This window comes from Cryptotermes secundus, unplaced genomic scaffold (assembly GCF_002891405.2).
Source record: "Cryptotermes secundus unplaced genomic scaffold, Csec_1.0 scaffold1826, whole genome shotgun sequence".
NCBI classification, from domain to species: Eukaryota; Metazoa; Arthropoda; class Insecta; order Blattodea; family Kalotermitidae; genus Cryptotermes; species Cryptotermes secundus.
This window is the reverse complement of record NW_019729943.1, coordinates 236385-258801: the sequence shown is the minus strand read 5'-3', so window position 1 is coordinate 258801 and position 22417 is coordinate 236385. Positions and strand designations below refer to the sequence as shown.

At 43.5% G+C, this 22417-nt stretch overlaps 1 protein-coding gene across 1 annotated transcript in view; it reads left to right on the top strand.

The window, feature by feature from the left end:
• The first annotated feature begins 325 nt into the window (after positions 1 to 325).
• The window catches only part of LOC111865912 (facilitated trehalose transporter Tret1), a 56748-nt gene continuing 34656 nt past the window's right edge, over positions 326 to 22417 (top strand). Inside the window, exon 1 of the mRNA XM_033752032.1 lies at positions 326 to 513. The gene's annotated coding sequence lies outside the window, so the exon portion shown is untranslated. The remainder of the gene's footprint in view (positions 514 to 22417) is intronic.

Here is a 22417-nt window from a genome sequence, read left to right as displayed (position 1 = left end):
AACGCCAAGCCCTACACCTGAAGGAAATTTCATTCATGAAATATCTTTTAGTATTTGGAATTTCAATTTACACATTTGCAAGTTAGAGGACGATTTCAAGGCGAGTAGTCAGTCTGTCTGCTGAAACCCCCCGCAAACTGCCAGTCACACACATGACAAGAAAATAAGTTTCTCCTTTTCCAGAGAGACGGAGAACGCTGTAATAACGTAAATTGGTTGGTTACTTGTGATTTGTTCGCTTTTATTTTGGTTGGAATGGAGAAAGTCTCATTCCGATCAAAGAACGCAGCAGATTGTGTTTGAACCGGAGCAAACTGGTTGTGCGAATTCTTGTGAAGTGGCTGCTAAAAGCTCCGATCACACCTGTTTCCCGATATGCACTATGCTGGTAAGTCCCCCGCGGACTACGACACATTGGTCTTCTAGGAAGGACTCCATTCTTCTTGACGAAATCATTACTTGGAACAAAGAAGCTCTGTGCGTCACTGAAACAGGAAAACAACCACACACCAGGTAATGTGCTAAAATTCGTCTTTCGCACACATATCTGTAGCTTGTATCGGAGAATTGCTGGTTCAGTCGGTAAACAGGCTGAACGGCAGCAGCGTTTGGGAAATTTTAGAATCGCCTTCGGCAGGGATGGAAAATATGATTCCTAGTGATTACGTACGAAGGCAGAAAGGTGTACTCCTGGCTGGAGTGCGGGTATAAAAAAAAGAAACTCCGTGGTTTTAGTCCCCAAGCGAACTATACCGACCGAGCGACCGCCGCTTGTCGGCGAAGTTAGTGCCAACTTTAGCGGATAGAGGGTGTCGCGTGGTCAGCGCAAGGAATCCCCACGGCCGTTAATTTCGGTTTTCTTGACCGGAGCCGCTATTTTTCAATTCAAGTAGCTCCTCAGTTATCCTCACGAGGCTGAGTGGACCCCGTTCCAGACCCACTACTTCTCAGAAAATCTGGACCTCTGGATCTGTAGCCAGCAATGTGATCCCTAGACCACAGTGGCGGTCGGAGTGCAGGTATTGTTCAACTAATTCGTCTTTGAAGTCCGGGCTTTGGAACGCGCACTCCTTAGTCACGTTCCTGGTTTACTTAGCGATGACTACGGTATCCCAGACTAGACGGCATCGAATGGTTGGATGATTAGTGAACAATAAATTGGAGAATTTGAGAGGGGCTAGTCATGGCTTAAGTTAAGGTATTATCCCGGCATTTGCTTAGCAGTACTGAGGAGAACCACGAAAACCTAAAGGATGACTGGAATTCTTGTGAACTACTTGGCCTGTTAAAGCCCTATTATTACAGGTGCGCTCAGGAAACAGAAGGTTCCCCTTCACGCGACATTCCTGCAATCTCCTCCATTTTGCAATATAGCAGCTTGGAGCTGTCCGTGCGTGTGTACATTAATAGTTAGCATGTTGCATGCAAACACTCCTGTTTAGCACGGCAACGATAATGATGTGAACATGAGCCGCTCTTGCAGTAAGCTGTTACCCAGGAACCAGGCGAGCGAGAAGCAGGCGAAACCTGTGATTACAATGCTCCAGCAACTGGAAGTCAAGGTCAAGGTCTCCGGCCAGATCTGGAGACTGGTCACGTACATTTCCTCACGAGCCTACCCGTGATGGGTCACAGCCTCAAGTACAGAGGCTGTGCTGGCTGGTCGAGCCTATCGGAGGCGCTGTCTGTGACAGATCCATACGGGATTTATTGAAATGAAGGACAGGGAAGAAAAGCGAAATACTCAGAAAAATCCGCATTATAGCACCTGAGCTGTGTTACCGCCATCCTCTCCTGCTAATGTGTCCACGTGTGTGAGCAAAATTCAATGCACCCGACAGGAATTATATTGATATTGCACGTAGTGATAATCTCTTTATCGTGAAATGTGACCACGTTTTACGGGCTCATTTTGTTTATTTCACTTGTGTAAGTGGGTAATAAGGCCGCGCCATAGCTCAAGCGGTTAGTCGCTGGCTTCCCACCGCGGCGGTCAAGTGGGATTTGTGGTGGACAAAGTGTCGCTGGGGCAGGTTTCCTCCGAGTACTTCGGTTTCCCCTGCCAGTCTTCATTCCACCAATTGCTCCACAATCACCCTCACCTATCATCTGGGGCTGGTACAATAGGCCAGGAGTGGCTGCAGTACAAGGGACTTAGTCCCACCCCACTAGCAATAAAACAAATGAGAAATAATATGCTAGGAGTCAGAGATTTGTTTATTTCACTCCTTCCCACTGTATTATCGGATTTCTCCTACTGAATGAGAGTTCGTTAGAATTCCTCACTGAAACAAATATGGCGGAATATATGGTTTCACGGGGAAGAGGCAGGGAAGCTACTGATCATATTCAAACCACGAAACTTAAAGATACTATTCTAGCAACATCTTCAAGTACGAAAGTTTCTTGTCTTTTCGGAGAGAACTCTATGGGTGAAATTGAACTTAAACGGTGGCCGCAGAAGGAATGTTCTTATATCGCTACGTTAAACACAGCCAACACTAGCGCTCAAGAGAAAGCTCATCGCAACTGCTTTTCCATGTGTTTCATAGAAAATTATCCTCTGTCGGAGGGGAAAATGAAGCTACTGCAACTGATGTTCTTGGATAGATTCCTGATGACCAGTGATGTAAGGACTTCCGCTAAGTCATTTTGCTACTGCAAATGCAGTAAAAATCCGTAAAATTGATACCAATCTTGATTCAATTTTTTCGTACCATGGAAGGTAAAATGAATAAACTGGTAAAAGTACACCCAGCAAAGGGTTAAATGTCTAAAATTAGTTGTGATGCTACTGAAAGTTCAATCCGTAAATATAAACACTTCAGGCAAAATTGTCTCCTTATGTGGTAACATCAACACCAACTTTGGAGTGGCACTTCGACAAAGGGAAAAGTAATTACACTACACCACTGAAATGAGACAATGGAAATAGTCTGTAGTGGAGACATGGCGCACATCTGTATGCAGAGTGGCTGCGATACGTCTCCAACAGACACTGAAGCCCTGGTGATGTGTATATGTGCAAATATTTTCAGGTCTACACAGTAATTTTTACATATATATATATATATAGCTTTCCTATAATGAAGCTGTTACGGAGTATAAAATCCAGTTTCAGCATAGCAACACTCGTTTCTTTTCATTCTTTCGGTCAGTAGGGTACTTCGAAATATTTATCCTTTGATATCCCATTTCATTAGTCAGCCAAAATGCTCACCATTTCTTTGTAATGGAGAGGTTCTGTAACTGGTTTGTCGGCATTTGAGTCAATGAACTTTTTTTTGTCCTAAATGTGACAGTCTTGACAGTACAAATAATTTTGTTCATAATAGATCTGAATTTGGGGCAGTGAGCAGACTAATTAATGCTGAAGGAAATGTTTCAGGAACTCTGCACTACAAGGACATTTGACTAAGATAAAACGGCATAGTGGAGGCAGAAGTGCGTCCCTTATGTAAGCCGTGGTCATGATATATTTCGCCATTTTAATGAGCTTCATAGTGCAAACCAAATTATTCAGTGCTTAGCTACACAAGCTCTTTGTCGATAGCCTATGTCTGCTCCTGGGGAAGTAGTGTTTGCATAAACGACGCAAGTGTTATCGTCCGAGAGAAGCCGTTTCAGTTTTTCCGCGCTTGCACCTATGTTATGATTGAAAATTAGCATTGGAGTTGGACTGTTTGGAGTCTGACGTCACTCTACATCACAACAAGTCATTCGGAGAAGTCACAGTAGTTTGGGCACGAGGAAGAAGAAGAACACGAGGAGGACGGAAATGACTCAGTGGTGAGATTCTTCTTGTCATTTATATTGAAGAAAAGGTGTGAACCGTTTTCAGCACGTAAATGTGCCCTTCCTCACTCCCTCCTTCCCTTTCTTCTTAACGTATTGTCGCATGTATGAGTGTGACTATAGAGGGGTATGGATGGGTGAATGGATTTATTGACCACTTATACGAGTACACACCACTCGAAATTACAAGTAATTACAGCGCTATCGCTGATCTCAACGTTTTACAGATCACCACAACACTCACTAAGCCCTTTTCCAGCCTGCTGTGTCTTCATCAGCCGTTCCTTGGTAACGGCTTTTAGCAGTTGAGATTTTTCAGCATCCCGCATTCAAGTTCTTTGCTCACAGCCTCCCGTACAGAACTCAACGCTCAACTAACAACTTCCAGGCTGGCGGCCATATCACGCCAACCTCCTAGTCTTCTCTTCACAGGCTGACTTTCAACTAACAACTGACAACTAAATGGGTCGCCCCAGTTGTCTTCCTTATAACCACTTTGCACGGATCGAATAGAAAACACCGTTTCCAACAGTAACTCTATTGTTGTGTGCGTATTCGTTCCCGCGGGAGGGGGTTTACTGATCCTTTGCATAGCATCGTTGTTTATTAGCCTATTGCATAGCAACGGGTGTACACGTTACAGTATATTCCAGATTTTCCTTCGAATAGTATTATCTGTAAGGGGAGAAAATGTAGGTAATGTTAGGATGGCAAATAATGTAAATGATAGTGTAATTATTGTAGTGCCTTAAAGACATAAAAGCTACAACCAACCCTTCCGCTCACAGCAAGGTAAAGGTAAGGCTATCCCTGTAACAGGCCGTGGAAGCCCATAGGGTTGTGAGGCGTAGAGGCTCCCACATTTTCTAGACAATGGGCTCAAAGATTACGGCGAAGTTGTCAGCCTTACTCGCCGGTCGCCCTTTTACCTCCAGGAAGATTTCTGTTACTCATTTCTGTTAGAGGCTGAATCGACACCAGGGCCATGGTGAGGCTGGAAGGATTAGGTCTATTGAAAAATCCACTGACCTCATCGGGTATCGAACCCGCGACCTTCCGCCTTGTAGTATAGTGCCTCAAACAATTACACTACCGCGTGCCCCCCGTTCACACTAAGCGATAATTAAGTTAACATTCACTGTTACATGACGATACTCAAATTGGGGAGCAGTCAGAACTAAGGGCTGAATGAGTGAACCGACAATATTAAGGCTTCGAAAAGCAGATTTACTTCTGTGTGTGTACAGAACACTGTAACGGGGAGAAAACTGTTCTAAAATTATCCAACCTCTGTTTACCATAGCAAGTTGCATGAACGTAAGTTATGCAGTATATCACGAACGAGCGAGCAGACTTCGGCTTCAGCGTATTGTGTCTATTCTATGAATACCACTAATATTTCAGTGTGGGTATACGAAGTGTAATATGCTACAGGAAGAAGACTGTTCACGAATGACTTGGGAGATAGCATTAAATGTGACCCTCGATAGCTTATAGGTCTGGAAAGGAATGTGCAAGGAAGAAAATGAAGTTAATAGTAAGAAAACATGTACATAAAATAAATGTTCAGAATTCCCGTTGAATTCCCAACAGGTTTTACTAATGCTTATAAAATGTGAGCAGAATCGTTTCAACGTGGCTAAGCTGACTTCTCCGTTTCAGCGCTTGGAAGTGCAGTAGCCCACAAACACACTATTCTTGTCCTCGGATTAATTATATTACTTCGGCTTTCGACAATACGCTGCGTGGAACGTTGTAAGTTTTCCAACTTTTCTGCAAATATTGCAGTTTCCGTCTACAAAGTTAGGGTCTTCAGCCTGTCGGTAAATTGCTACTGGTTTCGCCAGCACAGTCATTGTTGGTTCCGAAACCCGCGGGACTCACGGCCATAATTTTCTTGCGACTTTGGGAGACATGCATCTTTTCACCTGGGTGTTCGGCCGGTCGTTAAATTACTGCTGGTCTCGCCAGCACAGTCGATCCTGGTTTCTGGTCCCATTGGGACCGAGAACCATATTTTTGTTCTTTTCAAGATTTTGCGTGTATCGAAATCAGGCCTCCTCTTCGACGAGAGGAGGGCTCTGACTACTACTTGTCACTCCCCCTTTCCTGGGAGTGACTTACACACACTCCTCAACTCTATCACAGAAGCCCTTACATGGTTCTGGAACTGGGCGGTGAGAGGAAGGCAGAGCCGGGACAGGACGAACAAGAGAGCGGGCTGCTATCCAGCGGTGACCATCAGGGGGTTGAGGAGAAAAATCGATAGAAAAGTTCTTTTTAGGCCTGGCGGTCGCAAGAAGAGGCGATGAGGAATGACTTTGGGACTCCCCAAAGACATTAACACTGAAGTTGGTAACTTCATATTTTACCGAAAGGTTGGAAAGCCTCCGACATGCCAAGCAGCATGCTCATCAGAGTCGAAGTCATGGATTCAAGCCTTTCGTTCTGCCTGTTATGGTTGCATGAGTAACGTTATAGCGTAATACCGCAGTTTCCTTGAACCTGCTCTAGAAATACTTACTTGTCCCTTGTTGGCTCCCACTCATAGTCGGTACATCAAGGAGGAAGATAATGTGAAAAAAATGCATCATGTATGAACTCGAATTGTTGTTTGGAATATTTCAAGTGAACACATAACTTTCGAAGCCTACAAATATGGCACTGGAAATATTATTGATAATGAATTGTGTAAGTGTGACTTAAATAAATTAACTCAGAATGGAGACCAGTGGCAGACTTTTTTGTATTCCATAAATCAGGGACCTATTGACGCTCTGAGTAACTCCCAATTTTTAAGAAATTATCTGTAACATGGAGGTAGTTAAGTAGTTTGTTAAATTTATTTCTGTTGGGGTTGTTTTGTGACCTTATCAGTAACTGAAAGGTAAAAGGTAAAGCTAACCCTGTAACAGGGCGTGAAGGCCCATAGGTTTGTGAGACGTCGAGGCTCCCATATTTTCTCTAGACAGTCGGCTCACAGATGGCGGTAAGGTCAGCCTTACGCTCCAGCCTCCTTTTACCCCCAGGAAGATTCCTGATACTCATTTTTGTTAGAGCCTGAGTCGAACCCAGGGTCATAGTGTAGCCGGAAGGATTAGGTAAATTGAAAAATCCACCTCATCAGGATTCGAAATCGCGAACTTCCTACTTCTAGCTTAGTGCTTCAACCAACTACTCTACCGCGTGCCAAACCCTGGCAGTAACTGGAATGCTCAATATTTAATGGTAGGACGATAGATCAATACCGAATTGGAATATAAGAGGCCGCCGTGTCAGAGAAGTTGTACGAAGGCGATACTTGCCCCGGGGGACTGAGGAAAGCCGTGAAAGACCTCAGCCAAGATAATCGGTTTCCGGGCCTAGATTCGAAGTTAAAACCTTCGGAATACGGACCTAGATCTCTACCGCTGCATCAGCTTGCTCGGTGATTGGAATTCTTGTTTTGTTACACAATTCTCTTACGCCTCCTACTGCAAAAAAGTTGGCCATCTCAATAATTCTATTGATAATTGACCTATTTAACTTTTGAGTGCATATCTTTGATAATTGTTTGCATTAATAAGTCGATAATTCAAACTAAACTCTTCTCCATGTAGTTTTATTAAATTTTCTCTTTACTACGCCCTAAAATGGCCAGCCTCTTAGCTAGTAGCCACTAATGTCTACGTTGCTTGGATCTGTTGGCTTCCGGTTCATCATTGTTGATTACATCCGGATATTACGACAGCTCTGCGCAGTAATGGTTCAGTCCGGACAGTTGGTACTGTAACACACTTCCGGTTGCTCCCAGCATCTCATGCAACTCTAATAAATCGTGTTTCACCTGACTATAAACCTTCAGACTCGACCGAAAATTTAGAAATCAGGTGGACAATGAAGGGCCAAAAAAATCTCAATATGTCACATAAAAGTAAAAAAAAAATTCTGGCCGATAATAATAAATTATAATAGTAATAACCCGATTGGGTTATACAGCTGTAACGCTCTAGACTTGCATTCGGAAATTGTTCGGTTCGAATCTCTCCCAAGACATCTTCCACGTGGTTTTTCTCAGTCAGTGCATGAAAATGCTGGAATAGTACCACGATTAAGCCTCAACCGTTTGCTTCTAATCTCTTTGCAGCTTCATTCTTCTGTTTTACAACCTTCCGATGCTATGTTCTGGCTACTGGTAGCTTCGTAATGTAAGGCGAAAACTAATGATAATGATAGCAACTACTACTAGTACTACTACTACTACTACTATGCCTCCTGGAGTAAGACCATTTGGTGGCTATGGCGACGCACTGTGCCTGCTCACTCTATAGGCTGCCGCCTCTCCGGGGCGGTCAGCTGTGTGTGGTAGGATCAGAGAATGACAATTATTTGTTCGACTTCCGTATCTGTCATGGCAGAATTTAGTGTTCATGCATAAGACACAAGTCCTTTAACCCTAGTCGCACTCAGGACAAACCAGTCAACTTCCACATGACAGAATGGAACTTGGTGTGCAGCATGAGAAGTTTCCATGCTCCGGCCTTTGCCATTTGTGTGTTCGTGTGTGGTCATCTCACTACGTCCGGAAGAAGGCACATCAAGTGCGGAAGGCGCTTGCCGTCATGCACTGACTGAAGACATCAGATGCAGGGACCGCTGGATCTCGTGTCTATGGACCCTGTAATCTGAAAGCAGTACTTTGCCTTGGGCACTAAAATCGTCAAGCGTTTTATGCTAATGAGTAAGCCCGGTAGAGAAGGTTAAAGAAAGTCCAGAATAAATTTTCCAGGGACCAGAACTGACCACAGACACACTTCAGAATATTTTCAGTAAATATGTGAATAACTGGCGCATTAGCATGTCGGAAAATGCGGCAAAATATAACGCCGAATATGCACAGATGAAGAGTTGAACAGAATCGGAGCTCTACAACAACATTCGTCTCTCAAGCACCTTTCACAATGAGAATAACACAAAAAAGTGTTAGAAAAACACCTTTATGCTTTCACGTGACTTGCACCCCTTTTTAACTAACAATGGCGAAGTTAATTCCAATTTCACAGTTTTTCGGAGAAGAAGCTTTGTCTTTTTGAAGTTGACACGTGGGCACGAAACAACAGATACCGAAGACAGGAGGTCCACATCTTACAATTTGTCTTCCGTTCCATGATTTTGTAGCTTCTATCCGTCGTGTCACTAGTGCAGAGAGTATTTCGGGCCCGTCTTCACTCAGACATCTCATTCCGCGGCACGTGAACTGCACGAGCTTAAATAACTATTTTATGAATGCTCAGGTTTACGCTTCTAGCATAAATTTCAATGAAATACAACAATAGGTTCCTCGCATGAGACCTAATGTTATCTGAGATTTTGTTTCGACTCTGAGTGACGCATCCTTCGTTTACAACTACAAACATTATAGCGGAGAGCAGACTCGGTGTTCACTGCAACACAGCTTGTCCGCACTGACGTCGTTGCGTTTCGCTCTGGCCCTTGAGCCCCCATCAGCACTTCGCTCACAAATCTCCATTGGATCTGAAGTTCTCACAGCGAGAATGTGACGCCGCGCAGTCAGGTAAATGTGCACTGACGTTTCGGGTGAACGTAATTCCTCCATCCTCAGGGTCCAACGGTAAGCCAAGTCAACAACCACCAAGAAGCGGGCCCCTTTACAGGCCTGAACAAGTCTTTCTGCGCACAGCTTTCTCTGCTTTCTCAACGGCTCTGAAGGTAGAAGCAGTATGTTCCGAGAAAAAAGTCGGTGAACATATGCGAGGCTACATAGCGTTATACAGAGCAAAACAGAACTCTTCGTCCTAAATCCCTCTTCTCAATCAAACGGGAGATAAAATTCTACACCCATAAAAGTCAACAGGCAAAATTATAGAAATCAATTCCCGACACAAACACACACTCCTAGGGGAACGAGCCCTTCGTTCGTTCGTTCGTTCGTTCGTGATTTTCCTAAAATAAATTGCGCTACAACAATGAAATTGCTTAAATCGTACTGCACACATGATTTATAACTTCACGATTATAGCAAGTGTGAATCAGCTTAATGTTCTACAGTCATCTTTAACAACCGAAAGAGATAGAGGACACTTTAACGTCTCAATACACATGTGCGCGTCACTGAACTACGGGTATGAGCATAAGACATTTTTCGTATTTATAGTTAAACTTACGACCTAAAATCGAAGGTAGTGACATCACACATCTATCTGCTATCTTCTATCATCTTGTAGATAACAAATTACATTGTATATCGTTTCCTAGTGACGAAAGGGAAATTGCTTTACTTCAGGCTGGCCGCGTGCAACCCGCAGCACCCTACTGACCGGTATGCTACCCGCGTTGTCGCTCTGTCAATATCCGTGCAGCAAACTGCTAGTCTGAGGAGAGCTGTCGTTTGGGTCCTAACGTCATGCAGTTTGGATAGATCCCAGCATTTCGGAAGAAGGCACACCTCCTCCATCTTCGGGCTCGAAGAGTAAGAAACCAGGAGAATCAGGCGGGAGTGCAAGCCAACGCAAGCCTGAATGGAAATGTAAACATGTAAAGGGTAAAGTTGTCCCTGTGATTAATTAATTAAGCACCACATCATGAAGACGTATGGTGAAGGGGGGTATGGCTCCACGATCCTTGTCTTCGACATAGATTCAAGTGACCTTTTTACCCCTTGGGAAAGAGTCCAATATCCATCATATAGGAAGGTGGGTGGGCCCTAGGGCCCATCTGGGCGCTGGAGAGAAAACATTAATCTCTTGCCCCTCCTGGGAGTCGAACTCCGGTCGTCCAATCCGTAGCCCGTCACTATACCGACTGAGCTATCCTGGCTCCCGGATAGAACTCAGAGAGATCTACTGGAAGAAGGACCTGGCGCCTTTTGCTCACCTTGCTTCCGCTGCTCCTTACTTACCTTATTTTCCGAGCAGGAAGATGGAAGCGGTATCTTCCTCCGAATCACCGGGCTGTCTCCGAACTACACGTAATCAGCGTCATGAGAGCCAATAACAACCAAACACAAACCTTTTCATTTATATATTTTTCACAACAATATTTCTGTGAACGTAGTGTAACAGGTCAGGCATAGTTATCCCTGTAATAGGCAGAGGAAGTCCACATAGTTGTGAGACGTCGAGGCTCCCACATTTTATAGTCGGCTCACATATATGAACGCAATATATGTCATTTACTGTAGTTGGCTGTCCACGTCTTTGAAGTTTTCCTCAAGTTTAAATGATGTATCACGTTCTAAAGGTAAAGTTATGCATGTAACAGGCCGTGGAGGCCCATAGGGTTGTGAGAGGTTGAGGCTCCCCCATCTTCTAGACAATCGGATCACAGATGACGATAAGGTTATCAGCCTTACGCGCCGGCCGCCCTTTACCCCCAAGAATATTCCTGGTACTCATTTCTGTTAGAGGCTGAGTCGACTCCTGGGCCATTGTGAGGATGGAAGGATTAGGTGAAATGAAAATAATCCACCTCATCGGGATTCTGTATTACATTCTTGCAGTTAGTTTTATCCAAGTGGAATATAACAATATGGCGGCAGCTAGAATTATTTGTGAATTAAATATTGTAACTAAAACCATTGTTATTGGGCTAGTGATTTTTGCCTGATTGTGGAAGTAAAACACCGCTATACAGTTTGTATGACTGGAGACTGCAGACATTTGGTATGACTGGAGACTGCAGACCTTTGGTATGACTGGAGACTGCAGACCTTTGGTATGACAGAAAATTGTGAACATGGCCATAAATATTATATGAATATTTTTTTCCTTGAACAGTTATAATTTCTTAAACTTTCTGATCATACAAACGTTTCACCATATGTAAGCAACATGACTGCTGGAGTTTAATTCCGTTTTATGAGATATTGTGGCGGCATATCGACTGAGTTTTTTTTCCCTTGTCACTACAGCCCCAGGCGGCCTAAGTCTACCTCCATGAACTTCTCCGTTCACTTCGGTTTTTCTAGATCTTACACATTCGGTAGGACTCCTTGGACGGGTGATCAGCTCGTCGCAAGGCCTCTACCTGTACACAAACACAGAGAAACGCACACATCACATACAAACTAAACATCCATGCCCTGATCCACTGAGTTTAGGCTGAAAAATTCTAAAAATACTGCATTTAACGATGTACTTCTATATCAAAACATTCGCACTTGGTTTCTGCTCCGGAAGAACAGCGCAGGCGGGAGAACGACTAGGCCGATGATTCGGGGTTCGGTTCTCTGCGGAGGCAATTTATCTTTCTCTTCTCCGTAGCATCCAGACCGGCTCTGGAACCCATGCAGCCTCGTACACAATGTGTACCGGGGTTGTTTCTCCGGGGAATAAAGCGGCAGGGAGAGAAGCTGTCCGCTCAGTTCATCAAGAAAAGCAAAGGGATACACTTGCACTTACTGCATCTCTTACATGAGATTGTTACAAATTACTGTGACGCATATGAAAGTCGTCTTTATGTTGTCATTTTTGGAAGGTAGTGCTCCACGTTTGGTCTCAGGATCGAGTGTAGACATCTACTTGGAGGTCATTCTGTTACCTTATGCTAACCTGTTTCTCTTATTCCATAAGGGGAGATATGAGACCGGAGAAGGACGTGAGCTGACTGTTGTGGCCATGTGACACACGAGGTGAGCGGTCCGAAGCTTTTGCAAATGTATTTGTTACAAAATATTCGGTGGTGGGTCGATCGTGAATTGGCTGCAGTAGATATGGAAGTGAATGCTCGTGGGCTGCTCACGCAGAATTCGGCAGAAGCGACTGAGGAAAGTCACGAAAAATATTATCCAACAGGTCGGTGCTTCAGCAACGCTCTAAATTTATGTTCGAATAGTTCTCGTTTGCCTTGTCTTTCTTCAGTTCCTGCAGACAGATACCTTGAGAGTAGTCTGATTAGGCCGCGACTTTAACCTTCTAAATCCTTTTGAAATCATCATTCATCGATCATACAGCCATTCACGCTACATAGATCATTGTTGGTCGCCCTTCCCTCATACATTCATACATACATACATACATACATTCATACATACATACATACACACATACACTGGATGTCGCATTATTACATACCACATTTTACAAGACGGCTTACGGACGCTAGAATAAGTAAAAACAAATTCAGAACTTGTATTCAGCAAAAGCGGAGACTACAGTACAGGTGCCTCACACTTTCACACGGTAGTCCTATCCGTAATTACTAACATCAACGAATTGTTGTTAAGGGCACAATATAGCGAGAATATAATTCCGTCAATATATATATATATATGTAATGCATGACATATGGATATATCGTGTCGAAGAATGTGTACATATATGCTTGATTGTACAGCGTTTGGATTATCGTCTTTCTGTGTGTCACAGTCAAGGTTTGACAGGAGTACCTCTTGGATACAGATCAAAACTTGATGGAACTTCTATGATGGCATCTCTGTTTGAAGCCATCCCGTGCTCCGGGCAACAAAGCGTGCAAGTGGGTCTGCCCAGACACATCAGCGAATCCTCATTTGTGGAATTCAGGAGTTTACATTTCATATGAAGAAAATATGAAATGCTCTCAGTCAAACCGTGAAGTTTCGAATTACGGAAGTACGCAAATTTTCGGGACGTCCTGGATTTAAACATTCCGTCTCATGCTACGGTCTACCTAAGATCACCTGCAGGCGATACATACAGTAATCGTGTGACCATCTGATAATCGGCCTGTTAGAGCTATGTACCAGGAGATAATATAGCAGTAAAACTTTGATAAGGGTTCATCGAAACCTGTGGAGGAAAATCCATCTGAGAAATCTATAGTCGTTCAAACTGTCAAGAAAATTCTTCGCCCTTGATTATTTCACAAGATATCATATTCTGAGCCAGTTCAATCCAGTCAATATCCCGACACATATTTTGTTCGACATGTATTTTAATAATATCATATCTACACATAAGGCTCTTACTAAGTGGTCTCTTCCCTTAAGACTCTTACGACTAAAATGTGCTCATTTCTCATTTCACCCATGTTTGTTGCAAGCTCTTCCTATCTATGTTCCTTGATAATATGTGAGGAGTACAAATTATTAAGCTTCTTATTGTGTCATTTACTACAGCTCCTTGTTACTTCTTCCATCTTAGATGTAAATATTCTTCTCAGTACCCTGTTCTCAGACAGAATTTTCTGCATTGGTTAGGCTGAGAGATCGAACTGCAGACCCTCGTAAAGCAACGTCCGCGGTGACTGCGAACAAGAAGCACTCTGCAAGCCAAATGAGCTCTTTTGGACCACACAAATTCGACTCTGCAGATTAAGGGCAAATGTAGGCAAATATCTGCCGTATCACGCGGCATCATAAGCCAGCAGAAGCCACTCTTCCTGATTCTAATTTATTCGTAAAATTAATTCTGATTTGTTGCTATCGTAAGGAATTATTTTAACTCTGCCATATTTTCGTAGAATTTGATAAACGTATGTATCGGAATTACCGAGTTTTGGACTTTGTCCATTGTCCGGTCTTCCATACAACAAGAAGTTTCCGCCCTAAGGAGAAAGGATTGGAGCTGTTTCTAACGGTCCCAACTGACAGTGTGATCAACTGATGCAGTTAAAGTTCTCACTACGCATAACTAATTAAGCACTACGCCATGAAGGTGTATGGGGGAGTGGATATATAGATCCAGATTTTCTCGACCTCGACACTAGTTGGAGGTGAGTGGTCAGCTTCACACCTCGGCCGCTTTACCCCCGGGAAAAATATCCCCTGGTACCCATTAGATAGGAGGCTGGGTGGGCCCCAGAGTCGGTCTTGATGACGTGGAGAAGAGAAAATTCTTGCCCCTAACGGGACTCGAACCCCGACCTCTCGGTCATCCATCCCGTAGCCAGTCGCTATACCGAATGCGCTATCCCGGCTCCCAAAATAATGCAGAAGGATGCTAAAATACGACATTTTTCTTAAAAGACGTAAACGTAAGTTTGAAAGTATTTTGTTGTTCCTCCTGAGTTGGAAATATCCTGGCGATGTGCATGGAAAAGAATGAGGGAAGGGAAAAGAAAGAAAGACTCTCTCTTTCCGGGATGGATTTGAACAAATTACTACGGCGTTCCGAATTTTTTTCTGACAGGAAGGAACTACATACAAGGAGGAAAGAATGTTGCTTTCTGTCTGTGTGAAGCAACATCGAATTAAACTGCCAGTTTTATGACGCTACTTAATTTTTTTTAATTCGCATAGTGGAGGGTGGAGTCCATTTGGAGCCGAGCCCTTCTTAAGGAGCCGCTAATTCTGCAGCTACTCAAGAATTTCCAAGCATTCTATGGAACCGAAGGTTCATTACCGTGTTCATAAGAGTCCTCCATTGGTTCCTATCCTGAGCCAGATCAATCCAATCCATGCCATCCCATTCTATCTCTCTAAGATCTATTTTAATATTTTCCACTCACCCACGCCTTGGTCTTCCCAGTGGACTCTTTCCTTCTGGCTTTCCCACCAATATCCTATATGCATTCTTCGTTTCCCCCATTCGTATTACATGCCCTCCCCACCTCATCCTCCTTGACTTGATCATTCTAATTATACTTGGAGAAGAGTACAAGTTATGAAGCTCATCATTATTCAGTTTTCTCCAACCTCCCGTCACTTCATCGCTCTTCGGTCCAAATATTCTCCTCAGTTACTCCAGGTAAATGAGCGGGACAGAGCATTAAATCAGTTAGCGATCGCTTCCTTCCACTACCTTCTGAGTTCTTTGCTCACTAATCATCCAGTAATCTGACGGTATTGGAAGAATCCATACACAAACCCACTGCCGTGTCGTAGAGCCTGAGACAAAACGTGTGACAGTACCTTGCGCTCTAGAAGGCGGGACCAGTAGCAGTGACTTCTGTTGCATTCTGCGCTAAGGGGCATCAATTAGTTTCAACTCACATCATTAAGGCTGTAATAAAACGAGGTGTGACGCTGTGTAGTCCGATAGAAGTTAACTGGAGTTTCGTTAGCAAATATTTCCTCCATCTTCAGGGTCGAAGATTAAGACAAGTTACCAGCAATAAACAAGGAATACTTACTCTTCAATCCTGAAGATGAGGGCATTATATTCCTCTGAAACTTCGCAGTATTTCTACCGAATAGGACCGCATCATATCTCAGAAGATAACACTGTCCAAATTTAGAGATTTTGTTCAAAATTTTCAAGCAGTGGTATGTCTAGGAAAGGCCGGTCGCGGTAGCTGAACGGCATGTACTGTCTTCGCTCGCTCGGAAGCCGGGATCCTGGGTTCAAATCCCACACAAGGCATGAATGTTTGGTATGTGTATATGCTTATTCTGTGTTTGTGTTTTCCTGTTTTGACAGAGGCCTTGCGACGAGCTGATCACTCGTCCAAGGAGTCCTACAGCCTGTAAAATGATCAAAACGGAAAAAAGAACTGGTTTCCATAATGTATAAGAGGAATGGATTAAGTAAGTAAGTATGTCTAGGACAACAAGCCATGCTGCCAAAAGCAAGGTGGGCCACAAATGTGAGACATATTGCACGGAACAAGGTCCAGGTCGCGAAACTGTGAGTACTGCTGAATACTGATAGCACGGCCGGCGTCGGGACGCGGGTATGACGTTAGACTGAAGGAACGACGTTCCTTCACGTAACGGATGGATATTCTGTCAGAACTGAATAATGCAAGGTGAACATGACACGAAAATTAATTGCGTTATATTGAATTCGTATAATGGAATTCAACAATATAGATGCAATTTTACGTAATATTCAATTAGAAAGCTTAAGCACCAAATTCCTAGACATGCCACGAATTTTCGAAATAGAGACGTTGAAGAAACAAGAACAAAGTTGATGGATCAAGAAGCGATCCTGAGATACGCAGTAGTGAACTTCGCGTCCATTTACTGCTGTACCAGTGCGCATGTGTACTGCAATTTCAGAAAAGGAAAATCATTTTATTGCCCTTGACCTTTAGTTATATTTAAAACCCCTGGGTCCCCCGATTGTCATACATATGGTCATGAGTTCGGCGGGACTCGGATCCATGAATGAATTTTCTGTCGAGGAACACCAACAATTTACCCGACCCGACCCGACTCACACGCAAGACGTTCAGAAAACACTTCGTTGCCATAGTTACCGTGAAGCTATATCAAGATTCTATACCCTTTTTCGTGACGATAACAATGCTCTTTTTACAAAGAACACGTGGGGGAAAAGTCTTTTTCCTCCAATTCCTGCAGGTAACAGAAAAATTAAGAATTTTCAGGGCGTTGGCTGTCCAGTAGTGACACGTTTTATATTTACCATTTATTTTTCTGTCAGGTTCCATTAAGGAGAAAGAGGATGCGACGCATAAGCATACCAGCGGACGGACTTTTGAATATCATACATACGTTTTATCTTATTAGAGTAAAAGGTTGCGTCATAGCTCAAGCGGTTAGTCGCTGGCTTCCCACCGCGGCGGCCCGGGTTCGATCCCGTGTCTGGTCAAGTGGGATTTGTGGTGGACAAAGTGGCGCTGGGGCAGGTTTTCTCCGAGTACTTCGGTTTCCCCTGCCAATCTTCATTCTACCAATTGCTCCACAATCACCCTCACCTATCATTTGGGGCTGGTACAATAGGCCAGAAGTGGCCGCAGTACAAGGGACTTAGGCCCACCCCACTAGCAATAAAGAAAGTGTTAGAGTAAAAGAGTGATGTAACTCAAGGCTTGCAGTTCGGATTACGGAAGCATCACAGGCAGAGAGAATGTTCGCGGGAGATGCCAAAGTCTCTCCCACGGCAGTCCATCTTGTGGACAGAGAGGTGCTGCAACCTGTTTCCCTCGAATACCCCCCACTTTTCCCACCAGTCCTCATTCAATCGATAAATCACACTAATTTATTATCCCAGTGATAAACCAGTCAACGCGTTGCACCAATTTATCACCGCAATAAACCAGTAAACCATATCAATTTTTCATACCAACCATCAATTAGTCAATTCGTTTAACAGTTTTTCTCAAAATGTGGATCGCATGAACTGAGGATTTCGGAGGAGGTAGCCTGAAGAGTTCGACGCGGTGCCTGGTGTCGAATGGCGGACCTTTTTTTTTTACGAATCCTTCGCTATCACAGTGATATAGCTGCAATTATGCATTGCTTATGAAAACGTTATCAGTTGCCGGATAGGCATTGTTATGAGCATTACGAAGACAAAATTGTGTGTCGGTTTGCAGCAGCTCAAGGTACGCATGAGTGGTACCGCTGTTACCGCATTGCGCATGATCGCACACAGTGACCGTAAGGTTAACGCTGGGCGCCCTGCAGTGTACACTGTTATCAGTCTTTGTGATACGAAATGGAGTAACAACGAATGTGTTGCGTTTTTTGTCTTCTTGAACCTCCATAATGGATCGAGGGCTCAAGACAGGAAGATTGATGAAAAAGGAAAACACGCAGGAAGGCCAAGTGGACGATAACGAGCTACAGATATGGCATGCATCAAAGGCAAATTCCTAGATAAAATGGCAGCTACGTAGGATTTGGCATTCTCCCATCGGCAGTTATGAAGACTTGAAGCTTCTTGAATACTAGACTGACTCTTTGCAGGAACATGTCTCCACCTTCAGAGTTGGCGTGTAAGCCAGGAACGAAACCGGCATGAGGATGAAGGCGACATTTTTCTAACAATTTTACTATGAATTTCAACATATGTCACGGTGCTGTCTCAGAAGAGATAATTCCTCATGACGACAGCTGTGTTCACTTTGGATTTGCCATTGCGCGATCAGTTATATGAATCTTCAGGAAACATTTCCGTAGTTAGGCGAAGTTGTCCCTGATTTTATCATTTAAGCACCACGTCATGAAGCAATATGTGGGAATGGAGGTATAGCCCCACGCATTCTTAACCTCAGGACTAGATGGAACCGAGTGATCAGCTTCACCCCTTCCCGTCCCCCACCTCGAACAGCCAATGGACAGGAGGCTGGGTGGTCCCCACACTGTAGAGAGGAGAAATTGTTTCTTTCTGGGAATCGAACCCTAGACGCTATACCGAATGAGCTATATCTGCTTCCAAAGAATCTGTTGTTCTCAAAAAGCTGAAAATGTATTTACTTGCCACGCGTATTGATTGCAAAGGCAAATGTGATGAACTGAACATCCTCAGATTCATCTGCGCAGGTCATGAAATGTGTTAAGAGGCACTGTTCACACTGGGCTACCAAACTTCTCATTGTGACTGTCGAAAGTCTCATCGTACCGTGAGCAGCAGACATATTCTGTAGTTACTATCAGGTTATCAAAAAAGTCCCACTTTCGAACTGTACAGTTTGGAGAAGAATGAAGGACTTCACTTGTAATAACGAATATGATTCAACAAAATGGATTAAAAGCAGTCTGGGTTTTGGTACGCAGTTTGGTCAGTCCGGGATAGCTCACTCGGTATATCGACGGGGTGTGAGTCAGACGGCCAGGGTTCGATTCCCGGTAGGGATAAGAGATTTTTCTTCAATTCATAACATCCACAAGGTCTCATGGGGCGACTAGGCCTCATATCCAACGGATACCGGAGCTCTGTCCCTGGGGTAAAGCCGCCGGGACATGAAGCTGACCGCTCACCTCCATCTAATGCAGAGGTCAAAAATGATGGAGGTATAACTTCACTCCCCTATACGTCTTCATGGTGTGGTGGTACTTAATTACAAGTTTACCTGACGACTGCAGCATTTCTGCTACCCTTGCCTTCCTCAGGTACACACACAACAATCATGCTGAAGAGGAAACGCTTAAGTTCATCTCTCTGTCTACCTATAATATGTTTGACTGTACATGAGTGAAGAGGGGCTCTGTTGGAAACAATTCTTCGTATTTTCACAGATGGTGCGCGATAGATGGTAGGGAATTTGTTGCACATGTTGAAGCCCTGCCACCAGAGCGCACGAGTATCCATTGTATTGTTCGTCTTCAGCCCCTTCCTGAGAAGGAGATTCCAAACACTCTGAAAACGATGACAGACGAGATTTTGATGATTATGAATTCTGTGATAGCAGCACCATGGAATTCAATAATTCTGAGCCCAAAGTTGACGAAGTGACAGCAGTAAACCAACATTGCCGCTGCCCACTGAGGCTCCATGCTTGAAAATTGCTTAGTATATTCACTTTGCAATGTAATATCTTATTGTTCATTGTTGACAACTTATTTCAGGTTTCATGACGTCCGATAATATGTAACTCCAGCATACATAGCACACATTTTTACAGAGCTGAGGGGACAGAAAAATTCATGAGGTTATGCGACTTTCACAGTCACCTTGGCACTCGAAAACATGAAAAGGGGCATTTCTTAAGTGAAATAGAAATTTGGAGGATATGCGATAATAAATAGAATACTCCATGGCTTTAGTCTGCAAGCGAACTATACCGACCGAGCGATCGCCGTTTGTCGGCGAAGTTAGTGCGAACTTTAGCGGATAGAGGGTGTCGCGTGATCAGCGCAACGAATCCCCATGGCCGTTAATTTCGGTTTATTAGACCGGAACCGTTACTTTTCCATTGAGGTAGTTTCTCTATTATCCTCACGAGGATGAGTGGACCCCGCTCCAGACCCACTGCTTCTCAGAAAATCTGGTAGCGCAGGGAATCTAACGTAGGACATCTGGATCTGTAGCCAGGAACTCTGACCACTAGACCACAGAGGCGGTCGCGCTAATAAATATGTCACAGAAAATTTTCCCACATGAATGTACTTGGAAGTTAGATAAGTGGTAATATTTTTTTCAGATATAATGGGACTTTTACGACACCTGCAAAAGAATTTATTTTTAAGTTGTGACAGTAAGCTTCTAATGGTTACGAAACGGTTACCGTGAGTCCCCCTTCATAGAACCAGGATTGTTAACAAAGCAATACAAGGAATAAGTTGTGGCTACACCCGATGCAGATACATACACAAACGTTCTTCTGATTAATCCTTTGACATATCTGAAGGAAGAATTTGCACACGTTTCAAGTTCAGCAATGAGAAAGATACTTCCTTTTTCCAATTGCGAAACAATATTCCGAATCTATGGAGCAACAGGAACGAAATGCCATAAAAATCTTAATACAGAATACCGTATGAGAGTAAAGCTTTCCAAAAGTGTAGCCGACTTAACTGCATCCACTTGGCTCACATTAAGGCCCGGTGNACCGATGTTGCTATAACCAAGTTTTACTGTACTTGAATAGATAGGAGACAACTAGCTTCTCAAATAATTACGTTTTACAGAGGTAGTTCGTTGGCGTAATTTTTTGAGAAGCTAGTTGTCGCCTATCTACTCAAGTATATACCTCCCTGTCATAGAATCCGAACGTCATTATCTTATACAAAAGAAAATCACCACCGGGTCCTAATGTGAGCCAAGTGGATACAGTTAACACCCTCCCACTCCTCTCTGAGACAGGCACCGTGTCCCTGACACACTGCATTGGTGTAAACTGGGCACTCGGCCCCTACAACCGTGATGTGAGAATTGATAATGTTTCTGAACGCAATGCTAAAGCAAGGTTGCAAAACAAATGACAGACGCTTAGAAAATCTGTTACTGGATTAGAAGTTCTGGTGAAGTGCATGATGTCCTGAATGCCATGATGGTCACATTCGTGAGAGGGGTTGACACTTCGAAGCATGGAGAAGAGACAGAGAAAAAAGAGAANTAATATCAAAGACATATTACAGCGCTTTTCACTGACAATACACACCGCACTAATACTGTATATTAAAGGTAGGCCTACTCACCAAATTACAGTAGACGACATCAATAGTTGTGCCTTACTGTACCTAGATACGAGTACAGTAATCAGTTATCTTCATCTGTTTCCTGTTACTTTCCCAATACACACTTTCTAAATTACGTTCAGTGTCCATATCAGAGAAATTCAGGAATGAAAATGACGTTACATACGAGGTTGATGCATTTGTGCATGTCGTACTAAGCAAGGTATAAAAACAGTTGCTTTATGAGGAATTAGTTCGTACCATTGAATATTTGACGCAATAGCCAAGGTGTCGCAGAAACCGATGTTGCTATAACCAAGTTTTACTGTACTTGAATAGATAGGAGACAACTAGCTTCTCAAATAATTACGTTTTACAGAGGTAGTTCGTTGGCGTAATTTTTTGAGAAGCTAGTTGTCGCCTATCTACTCAAGTATATACCTCCCTGTCATAGAATCCGAACGTCATTATCTTATACAAAAGAAAAGCACCACCGGGTCCTAATGTGAGCCAAGTGGATGCAGTTAACACCCTCCCACTCCTCTCTGAGACAGGCGCCGTGTCCCTGACACACTGCATTGGTGTAAACTGCGCACTCGGCCCCTACAACCGTGATGTGAGAATTGATAATGTTTCTGAACGCAATGCTAAAGCAAGGTTGCAAAACAAATGACAGACGCTTAGAAAATCTGTTACTGGATTAGAAGTTCTGGTGAAGTGCATGATGTCCTGAATGCCATGATGGTCACATTCGTGAGAGGGGTTGACACTTCGAAGCATGGAGAAGAGACAGAGAAAAAAGAGAAGGAGAAGAGAAGGTGGGAAAATAACAAGAAATATAAATTTGACAGGGGTAAGACAGAAATATATTCAAAGAATTTATTTTATTGTTTA